A 13,812-nucleotide genomic window follows, 5' to 3' on the forward strand; every position below is an offset into this window, starting at 1 on the left:
CCATTCACCACCACTCCTTGGGATTGGCCATCCAGTCAGATATTTACCCAGCAAAGTGTACACAATCCAAGCCATTAGCGGCCAGTTTCTCCAGGAGAATGCTGTGGGAAAGTAAAGTCAAAGGCTTTACTGAAGTCTAGGCAGACAACATCCACAGCCTTTCCCTCATCCATTAAATAGATCACCTTGTCATAGAAGGAGATCAGGTTAGTCACGCAGGACCCGCCTTTCATAAACCCATGCTGACTTGGCCTGATCACCTCGCTGTCATGTATGTGCCCCATAATGGCACTCAAGATGAGTGCCTTAAGTTTACACTGCTTTACCTTAAATTCACACACACAGTGCAACTAATAGTTACTAAAAAGAGGATATAGCTTAATTACTGAAATCCATTTAAGCTCAAAATAAAAATATGAAGCCAAGTCAACCATAAACAGCAGGAATAATGCCCATTAAAATTTTACACCCTGTAGTTCCCAATCTTCTGTACTTTTACTAATGTAAAAATACATCAAGTTAGAAAATGTATCCTGAAGTTTTCAACATTTTTTATTATAGGAGATTACCTTCAGGACCAAAAGAGATGCACTATGAATATAAATTTCACATGATCTTAAACATAAAAAGAAATCTGCTGCATCTCTATCATCTAGTCACACAAAATAACATGAAGATTACATCATTCAAGGATTACCAAGATCGTTGTGCGTTTAATTATTAGTCTGGGTCACCATTCAAAGCCCTAGTTATTCATTCGCCCTCCTTCATTCCACATGCTGGACTACAGTTTCCTTGAACAAAAATTCCCAATTCACTGACCACATACCTGATCAAGTGAGTGAGCTGTAGAACTAAGATAAAAAGTAAAAGTAAATGATAAATGCAAATCTAATTTACTTTTACCTCGGCATATTTCAAAAGTTTGTAGTGCTCTCATGGTCCAAGTCTCAGAAAAAAATCATTACACTACCTCTAACACAAGACCAGCTGCCATAACACTGTCTTTACCCACAAATCAGTCACTGAGGGTAGCAATTTCTAACAGGTAGACTGTAGTTAAAAACAATCCACCTGTAGGAAATTTATAACAGACTAAGGCAGCACTAAGAGCACTGGAGAATAAAACCCATGTGGTGAACTATCACAGAACAGTTTTTGCCAGGTTTTTTTTCCTGTCCATAATGCTCCAGACACCTCCTTAGGATGAAGATCCATAGAATCATAGAATAGTTAGGGTTGGAAAGGACCTTAAGATTATCTAGTTCCAACCCCCCTACCATGGGCAGGGACACCTCGCACTAAACCATGTCGCCCAAGGCTCTGTCCAACCTGGCCCTGAACACTGGGATGGAGCATTCACAACTTCCTTAGGCAACCCCTTCCAGTGCCTCACCCTCTCACTGTAAAGAACTTCTTCCATATACCTAATCTAAACTTCCCCTGTTTAAGTTTGAAGCCATTACCCCTTGTCCTACCACTACAGTCTGCTACAGAAGAGCAAGCTTTTCCCTTCTTTCACCTATGCAAGGTGAAAGATGTCAGTTTAATGTTTTTCATTTGTTTACATATACATGCAATTAGAAAGACTGCTTACGCTTCAACTTCATTTCACTGTCTGTAATCCCTTACCTGTGCCTTCAAGTTAATATATCATAATGGTGGCACAGACTTTGTTTCAAAGGAAGTGACAGCAAAACATAGCTCCAGCCTCAGAAAAGGCAAATGTCAAATGGAAGTAAAAATACTTTGAAACATTCTGTAAAGATAGTGGAAGCACAGAAATGTATCTCAAGTTACAGGGAAGAGGTTAGCATATCAGAACGGACTACATGGAAAGCCATAGTATCCAGTGGGTGCTACAAACAGACACAGCAATGAATCATGACAAACCCATTACTATCTGCTACAACAGAACTCTGGAATTGACACTTGTTTCAGCTCCTTCAAAACTAAGCAAAACGAACAAGAATAAAATTGGCATGGCCATAACGTTTCACCAAGCAAAATTCTTCACTGTAGACAGGAATTAGTCTCAAGTGAAACGGCAGTTAATTTATTGCTGTCAGTTCAGGATACTTTTCAATGATGAAATCATTGCAAACTGTAACTCAGGACTTTGAAAGATAAATTCTCTCATGTTGAAAAAATGAAACTGCTACCCAACCTCCAATTACTCTGAAGCTAACCTGAATAATAATTTTATAAGTTGTCTGGTCAGTGTGAGGAAGAAACATCAGCTGAAATATAAGACTAGCGATCTGGATGCTTGCTGACAACTTGAGTCTTTCTTTTTTTTTTTTAGAGAGGATAAAGTACAGATAGCATACCATGGACAGCAGAAAGTGTCGGCTTTACGTAGTGTACTACTACAGTTATTCTTCTTCCTAAAGCAAACTGAGTATTTGAGAAAAATGAGAAATCCTCGGCCACTTTTTCTCTCAGTATCAAATACATCTTTGACACCATTTTCACCACTCAGGTTCAAAATAAGGAGGTGATCTTCATCAGCTCCTCTTTATCTTCCGTTACATTCAGATCTTATCTGAAACTTTGTTGTTGTTCTTGTTGTTTTTAATAAGACCTATACGCTTAAGAGTCAACCTGCCTATACACCTAAAATTCTCATTTTCCCCACTTACCCACACAATTCAGTTCACCTCCTAATCAATCCATGCAGTGTGCAACCTCTAAAATGCTCATCTCACAGGTTGCCAAAGTTTTCAATAACTGTAGACAGTTGTCTTTGATGATCAAGATTCTCATCAGCAATTTTACATTATTCTTTCTGTTTGCATCTTTATCATTGCACACCATTTTACAGTAATCGAAGACAACCTTAGTAAAAGCCCTTAGTAAAAGTCTTTGTCTTCCATTACTCCCAAAAATGCAGTTAGCCAATATAATATGCTTCAATATGTAAAACTGTATCTTTACTGATAGTGTATTTGTTCTTCCTTGCCCACATTTCTTTTTTAGTGAGTGGTTATGCGGTGCTGAACTGCCTACTGTGGTTAACCCACAACACTACCTTACAATTATTTCTGTTGCACCTGGACCCACTCATGGCTTGAAAACATAGAAGTGCAGAGCTTGTCATGCACAAAAATCAGGCAAACAAAACATTGAGACATACACTGAAAAAAAAAAAAAAAAAAAAAAAAGCCCCAAACCAAATCAAACCAAACAAGAATAATGGCCATCAAGGGATCAAGACACACCTTCTGTTTTGTTGGGCTTGATTATATTCTATTTTTCTGGCTGTTGGAATCTTAGAAGTATGCTGGGTTCTTTCAGCCCAGGAATGTCCAGGGCTGCAAGCATCAGGGCAGAGTAAGACCGCAGACAAGCAAGTCAGAAGGATCTAAAAAAAATGCTCAGTGTTTAAAAAAGACCAAAACAAAAAAACAAACAAAAAACAAACAAAAAACAAAACCAAAAAACCCACCAAAAAGGCTATTCAATGCCTGTTAATAAGCTTTCTATTGAAGGTTTGCCTCCCAAACCCACCGATTCAAGCCGTAGTCACCCACTTCCTATCTGGCCATTCTTCCTTATCAAACTCATATGGCTTGAGCTAGACTGATCCATTACTTCTGGAAGGAGATACTGAGAGTCTGAAGCTTCTGAGAAAAGAGGAGATTACTCTGACTCTTACTGAAAGCTACCCTTGAAACACTGGCAAAAGATTGACTGCCTGTATTTGGAGGTATCTAACACGCTCATGGGCTAAATGACAAATAACAGGAGCTCTAGAAAATGAAGCATCCAGTCAACCTACAAAAATTATAGCATGAGTCTATCAACACACTTTTATCCCAATCTGGGTAAGCTGTTACAAGGAGTAAAACGATGTTCACCCAGCCCACATTTGCCCTCTTCTCAGATAAAATTATTCACAGTGGAAATTATAACCATGACTGATCATACACTATTACTGTAAATTAATGTAAAAATCTAGTCTCACCCAACAGCTATGAAACAGCAACAGCATGCTCTAATTCCTGGCATATGCCAGTTCTGAATACTGACTTATAGATAGAACTACATATTTTTCTTCTAATATAAAAGAACTTTGACAGTTTATCTAAAATCCCTACAGACCAGAACAAAAATGTATAACATACTGAAAACGCATTAGGACTTTCTCCAACCACTGAGGCTATAGAGTATGCAGGAGTGCAAAACAAAATAGCATCTCAGCTGGATTTGCAACAGCTGATAGTGCCACCTGTTCATTCTGTAAGTGTACCTCAATTCATCCCAGTCGTGCACAATGTCAAAGTGAAGCTATGTTCAGTGATAGCAGCTGCTACTGTCCTTTGCTCCTCCCCACTGAGGAGCAACAAATGGATTCTGCATTTATGTGTAACAGCTGTATAAATGCTCCAAATATATGTCTGACATCATCATCAAATATAGTTACTAAAGATTAATATTAACTTCTGTCCATTATATGTTTTTATTTCTTATCAGGTACAGAATTCCTCTCACTTCACCCTAAGACTATACTTAAGGTTCAATACAAAAGTCACAAGAGACAAAAGATTGGGCAGCTTCTCCACCTCTGCAAGCCCAAGTTTGACATTTTATCTTGAAAGTATGTCAAGTCAACAAATAATTTCACTGATCAAATGTGAGAAGCAAAAGCAACCAGCAAACTGCTTGGATCCACATACAGTTCTGAAAAATTTTAGTATGAAAGAGACCACAAGTAGCCAATAATCAGCTGGAAATGGAGAAGGTACATTCTGCATATCTCATTCCATCTAACCCTTAAATCTCTTTCCAATTCCCTGACTTGCAGTCAAGCCTCAACTGTCATCTTGTACCCGAATTAAGCAATCTTCAAGCCAAGAGTCACGGGCAGTATAATATCTAAGAATCAGGACAACTGCATAAATCCAAAAACCAAAGTAGCTTTCCACTAGGTAAAAGCCACCCTGACCACAGAAGGGAACTTTGTGAGAAAGGGACACTGAAGTTCCAAGTGTAAAATATTTATACTGCTTTAGAGTATTTTCAGAAATGCTATATAGGAATGAATTTCCAATTTGTGAGGAGAACTGCCCAAAATGAACTTATTTATAGTAAGACACAAAGTATCGACTTAAAATTTCACAGGGCATTTCACACCAACATTAAGTACTTCCACAGAAAATTGTGAAGTAAATTCACAAATTAAAAGGTGAAGTTCATCTTCATTCATAAGATGTTCTCATTTCTTTCATGGCTGCCTTCTTTGAAAAGCACATCTGAAAAGAAAAAAATCATCAAGTCCTAACTGTAATGCAACACTCCTCCAACCCAAAATGCTAGGATCTTGTTGGGAGTTTGGGGTGGGGGGTTTGGTTTTATCCTTTCCCAAGTTTTCAAGACACTGACTTTTGATTGAATGCTTTAAGTTTTTTGTGTCAATGAACATATCTGACTGATGTGTTTGGAAGAAACCTTTCTACTGACTGGGATACGAGTTTCCTCTGACTACAGGAAGTCAGAAACTTCCTGCTTGTTGCACTCTCCTCTACTTGAGCTCATCCACTGTTCTCTCAACCAGCCACGCAAATTAGATTTACAGGAATCCAGGTTTCTGCATACTTAAAATCAAAAGAATCTTTTCAGTATTATTTGCTACATATTTTCATGAAGCAGTAAAACTAGAAGGGCACAACCAGTATAAGCTTTACGTATAAATATGAACCTACAATGGAAACCAAAAAAGGTGAAATCTGTGGCCTGTTAGCCTAGACTACTTAATGCACTGTAGATAAAGATTAGGGGTTATAAAAAACATCAAAAGATAATATCACAAGCAGCATCAGATTTAGTTTTCAGTCTGCAAAAAAAATACACATACATACATACATACATATAAAGAGTTGCCCAGATAATGTATTTGAATTTATTAACTTTTCCCCAAACTGTGTATATTTATTTGCACCATAGGCATACGTGTAAATGATGTAAATTAAAAATGAGTCAGGCCTAAAGGAGGAAACACTATGGTATTGACTCATGAATAACTGAAAAACAAGCAAGGCTCACACATATATATATATTTTTTAATACATATTTCAATAAAAATATCAGGCTGCACCATTCTGAAAGTATAGGTAATAAAATCCAGCCACCATTCTGAAAGTATAGGTAATTTTTATAGGAAGCAGGACACACAAAACTAACATATCAACTGAGAGCCATTCTTCTCACTAAAGAAATTAAGAACCCCATCATCTTCCCCAGCACAATTATCAAATAACCTATCAGATTTACATTAAGTATACTGAATGTCTACTTGTATTTGTCCCATAAGCATTAGTACTATTCCCTTTATACTTACTCTTTCACTCTACTTCCCAAATTTCTTTTACATAGCCTACTATTTAACATATTGAAAATACTTTTCGTTTCTCTCATTTAACAAACTCATTTAAATTGTGTGATTTAATAAACATTTTACAGTGCACTCCTGTATTAGCTGTGATGGGATACTATAAAACCTGGGTTCTAACTGGAGCTTCCCCTTTGACATGTTGTATGGCCTTGAATAAGTCACTTCCCTCTCACTGAAAATTATTAATGCTATTTGCATTTATAGATGAAAGGCTCTACAAAACTACTAGACATTAAGCATGAATACTTTAGATAATGTTTAGTCAAGAAGGTACAAGAAATCAAAGCATCAACTTGACACTGGAACCTCTTACTCATATTTATATTGCAGCAAGCATACTGATAAAAGAACAATTACAAAATAAGCCTGAAACATACTGTTCCAGGCTTAGAAGTCTCTGCTTTTAAAAGAAGTCAAACTTAAATCTGGAAGGTCAGTGAGAACACTGCCAAAGCAGAGATGATAGAAAAAACTAATCACAGTTTAAGAAAATAATCTTAATTTTGAAAGGGAATATGTTGAGGAAAATCAGAAAATGTATCAACAGTTTTCAACTCTGCAACATGTCAAGCTTCAATAAGTAAAATATAGGCAGATCTCCACCCAGATATAGATGTTGCCTTGCTGTGAACAATGACAGGAGGGAAAAAAAAAGGTTGGAGGAAAGAGTGTGTATATTCACATCATATAGGATGCAGGAGCTACTGGTCACCAGTGCTAGTGGAAAATTTCAGGACTCAGAATACAATCATGTTCATCAACACCATGTGAGATTAACGATGCTAAAAAATGTAAGTAAATGGGCAGCATGCTGGCAAATCAACCTTGTTGACACATCTAACGCACAGTAGATAAAAAATAATCATCAGTGCTGTTCAAGTAACTACTGAGTTTTAAGCTACTCTTAACAGTTCAGAAAAAAGTGCTGAGCATGACAGTGGGAAGGTAGCTCATAAATACAACACTGGAAAGGTTGCAAAAAGATTGCATATTTCCATGATAATCATCGTGAAAATACCCACCTATATAAAATTACATATCAGCAAGAAAAATACTATGGGACAGAACACTCAGGATCAGCACTGTAAAACCTTATAAATTGACAAGAATTTGGGGAGCTCCACGGTATGGCAATTATTCCACAACTGGGAATTTTTTTTGTAACTTCCTTTAAAACACCTGCTATAGGCCACTGTGACAAAACAATGGCCCATATGAAATTAATCTGATGTAAATTCTTACGCTAAGAATTGTAGTCCAGCAGCCACAATCCAGGTTTCAAGAAACATCGTTCAGATGTTCATTACCTGATAGTTCAGAACCAAAGAATACTATGTGTTGGTCTAAGGATTAAATAAGACACCTCACTCAGAAGGTGGAGACAGCAGAGGTCTGTTTCACACCATCAGCTCGAACTAGAGAACAGTAGGATTTTTTTTGTAAGCCCCAATTCGTAACGTGCTGAAAGAAAAATGTCAAACCAAAGTCTTTAATAATGAAACCTAGTATCTCAGGATGTTAAGCAGCCAACAGTTAAACTTGACTTGACTTTTTAAAAAAAATATTAGCAACAGTTTTCTAACAGCACTCACCATAACCCACACAGAGAAATTATCATATATCCCATTATAATGGCTAAAATGAGTTGCCACTGGACTAGAAATTGGGGATAGTCTTAAGAATTACTGATCACGATCAGATTACACAGCAAACTAGAGATTACTGTCATCTATGTAAACATATGATACACATACATACTCGTCTTCCTGAGGCTTCGAAACTTCAGAAGCTGAAAAGAGTTACGAACAAAATTGATTGGAAAGAAAAATCTTAGACAGAAAAACATGAAAATGGAAACTTCCTTAAGAGCGCTTTTCTCTATAGTCAGGTAATTCTACAACTATCAAAGAGGACATGGCTATGGCTCATTCTACTTATGCAAAACCTGAGGTTTTTGAAAAAGAAGTAAGAGAAAGGCGGGGGGGGTGTGGAAAAGCAAGATCAACAATGTAGAAAAGGGGAGGCTGGATCACCATCAACACAAATGAGAATTATGGAGTGTAGCAACTAAGAGATATAAAACATCCACGTATGACACAGCCAAGAGTATCAGCAACAAACACTACCACAAAAAAAGCAGAGGCCCATGACTAGACAGAGGTGGCACAAGTGTTAAAAATCATAAGGAAAGATCAAAAATAGTCAATAAATACTTTCATTCTATAGTTGGAAAGATTCAAAATGGTATAATTGTATCACATTATATTGATTTTCTTTCCAAGTCATTTGTTAAACAGATGTTCCAGATCAGATGTTAAAAAATATTGTGAGACAAACATTTTAAATCAGCATACTTGTTAAACTTATCCAAGAGTCCTAGAGCAGTCAGCCCAGCAAATCTATGATCTGTTGATGCTCTTTTGAAACTATGTATTTTAAAATCTGTATCTGTCTTTAAATGCTAGGGACTGCCACCATGCAGAGGAGTGAAAACACAGTGTCAAAGGGACAAATCAAGTTTTAAGGCAGTCTGATATGACAGAGAATTCAGACGAGATAACAAGAACCAGTGAAAGACAGATGCATTCAAATGTATTCAAACAATAATTGCATGCCTTATTTTTAAATAGTGGCAAAGATGAATCACTGAAACAAGTCATCCACAGAAGTAAATGGTAGATTCTCAGTATCTTGTTAACTTTAAAAAAAAAAAAAAAAAAAGCTTAGCCAACTAGAAGTTCAGAAAACAAACCCATCAAGACAAAAACTGATGCTGTAAAACATTTAAGGTGAAATGTTCATGTATCGAGACAGATTTGATCCCCACTCTAATGCACCACTACTTGATGCAGTGCTAAATGCAAGTCAACTTAAGCAAGCACTTTTCACATACGCACAACCAGATTAACTAGTAGTGTGGTAATAATGTTCTTTAATAAACCTAAAATAACGATTTGCCAGCCCATTAACAGAACAAAAAGCCCCTCAAATTAAATTGTACAGAAGTGAAACGTTGGGTTTTTTATTCTAATAGAACACAGGGTACCATGATACTGTCTCTTTTCTGCTGCATTCAGTTCAACATCAGTGACACGTAATTCTTCCTATTACTTTTGAACTATTTCCAACCAGACTTCGGGTCACGTTATGACTCAGTGCTTTTTGGAAATCTACACATAGCCATTTACAGAGGCAAAATACACATTTCTATTCTGTTTGGTAACTCACCGACCTTTATCCAAAATATGCTAAATGTTGAATGTTCGTCTCCAAGGTCTGGATGCAGTTTGACTAACTGCTCCAGCTTGGCTCTTGCTTCTTATCTCGACTCTCAGAGTACAAATATGTTCAACCATTTTTCCTGAAATACTGTCACATGCGGATTCCCATATGATTCCGAGTAATCATGCCATTTTCTATTCAACATCAATAAAAGGAATATGAATTATTACTAATTAAATTAAATGAGGTCCCCCATTAAATAGGGACCTCAAACCCTGCATCAAGTCCTTTTTTAAAAAGTATTTCCTCATGGAAGCTGCAACATCAGGTAAAAAAAAAAAAAGGACAGGCAGACATCTGGATAACTAACAAAAACTTTCTTAGGTAAAACACAGACCACAGTACCAACCTTCCTAACAACTGGAAATGGTAACAGCTATGCCTCTTCTTTTGAAGGTCAAAAATAGAGAGTTTAAGCCTCACTAACGCAACAACCACAGGCAAGCAACTCCTTCTATCATATTTAACAGCCCTCTTCGTCTGAGATCACAACTCAGCCAAAGATCTGTGCTTTTGTAGACTACAGATTGAACTGCTTTGGGCACTTTCCTGGGTTAGAAGAAAAAGCACACAAACCCTATAGCTTATTTGCTACAGAGAGTGTAGATTCATTCTAAGTCAAACAGCTGAGATAACATACCCCATTTGCACTCTGAAGACATCACTGGCTCCTGATCCAAAATGCTCTTACACATGCTAATCAACAAAGCCTCAAATGGACTAGAAACTGATTATCTTAGAAACCGTCTATCCTCCACAATTCTCAGCAACAGCTGTTGTCAATTACAGCAGCATACCTAACAGTTTAAGATAAAACTCCTAAGGATGGTGCACAAAGTAAACTTTGTAAGACTTCATCAACAGAATTCCTTTCAGGGCAAAGTGTAAAACAGCTCTTCGCATAGCCCCTCCCCAATGAAAAATGAAGTTAAAATAGCAACAACAACCTGGAGATAGCAAAGATGATCTTTACATTAGCATAAATCACAGGCAGGCAGAGAATGTGTAACACATTTCCACCAAATCACATTCTTCTTGCACATTAATACAAGGTGCCAAAGTCCAAAAGATGCAAGTGCAAACAAAAGAAAAAAGAACAATGCTTGAGTAAAGCCAACACTGTAACACAAACAAGGAAAAATGCGAGAAGCATATTTTCACTTACATTTCTCAAAGGTTACATGCCACTTCAGGTGGCAGAGTATTTTAAGGAAAGCTCTGAACCATTTCTGTGTAACAAGCAAGCTTTGCTAATATTGCAGCAGCAACTAAAAAATTATTTGTAACAAATCAAGTTTGTGGCTTTCCTCAGATCTCTGAGGTAGTGAAAGGAAGTGAAACATACAAGAACCTTAGCAATTTAATTAATCACTAAACAAAGCTACCAGTACCCATTGTTAGCTTCCACAGTCGTTTACCGTATCTACAGTATCTACATTATGAAGCCATCATAAAATTTAGATGGAAAAAAATCCACCACCTTCCCAGCATGCACTTGCTAGATGCACTTATTACACAAAAATAGTAACTGCTCATGATCTCATACTTTGTTATGAACTGTAATTCATTACACAGGATCACAGCTCAGACAAGGGTAAGCTCCTGTTGTTGGCTCAGCAGCACAGTTACCAATTTGAAGTAAGGAAATATAAGAATCTTTAAAAACTCGACAATTTCTCTGTCATAGGCTGTGTCTAATTCTATGTTTACCTGATAGTCCGAATGTATTACAATACAACCTTTATTTTAACAACTCCAGTAATCGCTACTACTATATACATATATATACATATGACTTCTAGAGTTACAGTATTTAGGCTGTAAATGGGCCAGGTGTGTCAATAAAAAAGAAACTGGACAACTGATAGTTCACAGTTGTGTTAACTCAGACAATATATTAAGGGTTTGGGTTTTCTTTAAAAAAGGCTTGGTTTCAAAAATATTATCATCTACAAACAATGCCATTTTCTTATTGCCCAGGTTTAGATCTTACACTATTTCAACCTGTGAGTTGCAAATGCAACAGTGGATGATGATTCAGAGAGAAGTGGGATCTAGGATTAATTTAACTGTATGGTTCATGACCCTCAAACTCTTAAAAATATTTTCAATACCAACAATCATCCCACATTGATCTGGAATACATTTTGGAAGCTTTAGCTTTCACAGAAGAGGTATTATCAGTAAATAGATGAATTTGTGCACGGCAAGTAACAGAACTGACAAATAACCAGTTTAATGAAGTTTCATTGGTCTGAAAACAGATAATTCTCTCATGTGGTGCTTTTTAACTAAGTTTCAGAGTGCTTTGTAAGGGAAGGCAAGCAGGATTACTGAGAGTAAAGCAGTACATGGATGCTGTGGAGCTGAATGGCAGAACAGAAGAGTATTCTTATCTCCTGAGTCCCACCCCAGAACATTTTGGAACATGATTCTTTCACATAGATACCACTTTCACGTGTATATACCACTAAAGCAACGTTATGCCAATATGATGGAAGAACTATTTCTTAAAAGCCAACCAGAAAGTCTCCAGGATGTGTAATACCAAGGACATGTAGGTAAACTAAACTACTGATGGGTACAGTAGAGCAATCTAAGAGTATAAAACTCTCAAAACAATTCAATTGTGCTAATTGCAGCTGCTGCACTGAAATCCAGACTTCTACACCACTTAACTACTGTATCCTAAAGAGAAACAAGTGTGACAGTTAAACATCTACCACTGATGGTAATGAACTGGATAGGTAGCAGAGATGGAGCCAGATAGGTGAGAACAGGGAGGAAAAGAGGCTCTGAGGCAGGAAAAGTGGAGAGAAAGCTAGCTTCTTCTAAAAACTCTTTTCCAACTCCTGGAGGGAAAAAAAAAATATCGTGAAGACCTTAACTTCTCTCTTCAGCCAGCAGAACCACCACCGCCACCAATTAAAAACAGCAATCCAGAGGGGAAAACCTTGTGACAAATCTGCCTCCTCCTCCCTCCCTGCTTTCACCTCCCATAAACAAGGCTCTGGCTCAGTAGATCCCTGCTGGGGAGCGCCTACCCTCAGCACGCCCCGGGCCGCGCTCCGGCGGGCAGCCCCGCGAGAAGGAGCGGGAGGAGGCCGAGGAGCGGCGGCGGCCCGTAGGCGCAGGCCTCACCGCCCCTGCCAGCCCCGCTGCTGCCCACTGACGGCCGGGGCCGCGGGACTAGGCGCCGCCGCCGCCGGGAAAGGCCTCGGGAGAGGCCGGGGCGGGGGGCGGCGCACTTGGGCTGCAGGGCGGCCGGCGGGGAGGGGGACAAGCGGGTTAAGGGGAGCAGATGCTCTGGGGCCGGTTTTACCTGCTGCTGCTGCTGCCTGCAGTGGCATGAAGATCTGGCTCAGCCTCTCTCTCTCTCCCCCTCCCCGCCTGCCTCCCTCCCGCCCGCCCTCCCTGCGCGGCACACAGACCCCCGCGCCGGCCCGGCGCCCTGCGAGGGACGCGGGGCAGGGGGAAGCGGTGGGGGAGGCCTGGGGAAGGGAAGGGGAAGGGCTCCCTGCCCGCACACGGGTACGCGCGATGGCACCGCCCCCAACACACACACCGCCCTCCCTCCCCGCTCCCTCCGCGCAGGCGCTCGCGGCGCCGTGAGGCCCCGGCCGCCCGCAGCGGCTATACGGGGCCCGCGTCCGCCGCCGCCACCGCAGTTGGAAGAGCATGGGGCCGGGAGTGCCCGGGAACCCGGGGACGGGGCTTCCCTCGTCGCGGGCCGTGGCGCAGCTCGGCCGCCGCCTGCTTCTCGCGAGCTCCGGCGGGCGGTAGCGAAAGGGCGCTGGGATTTTTGTGAAATAGGTTTTCGCCTCTATTCCGGAGCCTTTTACCCTCTGAGGAAGCCCGAGGCGCTTTTATTTACATAAAGCGTGCACGCCGAGTGTAGTTACCAGTCACGCAAGGCCGGGGTGAGGGGAGAAGCGGCTTGAAATAAGGTAGTTTAATGTGAATCCCCAACTCTGCTCCCTGGAAGCGACTGGCTGCGTTCAAACCGCTTGGAAAGAAACTTCCTCGTGGTAGGAGGAGAGGTAGTGGCGTAGAAATGAACTGGGCCTTGCTGTGTTTGCCCGGGCCTCCCCGGCTGGAGCCCTGGGAAGGCTGGAGATGGGCACTGCTCTCCTGGG

At 39.8% G+C, this 13,812-nt stretch overlaps 1 protein-coding gene across 3 annotated transcripts in view; it reads right to left on the reverse strand.

The window, feature by feature from the left end:
• Positions 1 to 13,221, reverse strand: part of TBC1D5 (TBC1 domain family member 5) — a 319,489-nt gene extending 306,268 nt beyond the window's left edge. For 2 of the 3 annotated variants that reach the window (XM_030478248.2, XM_030478230.2), the window contains exon 1: positions 12,999 to 13,221. The gene's annotated coding sequence lies outside the window, so the exon portion shown is untranslated. Of the gene's footprint in view, positions 1 to 3,221; positions 3,365 to 12,998 lie in introns of all 3 variants that reach the window. The other variant, XM_030478238.2, reaches the window with a different exon arrangement.
• Positions 13,222 to 13,812: the final 591 nt, after the last annotated feature.

Source organism: Strigops habroptila, chromosome 1 (genome assembly GCF_004027225.2).
Source record: "Strigops habroptila isolate Jane chromosome 1, bStrHab1.2.pri, whole genome shotgun sequence".
Taxonomy (NCBI): domain Eukaryota; kingdom Metazoa; phylum Chordata; class Aves; order Psittaciformes; family Psittacidae; genus Strigops; species Strigops habroptila.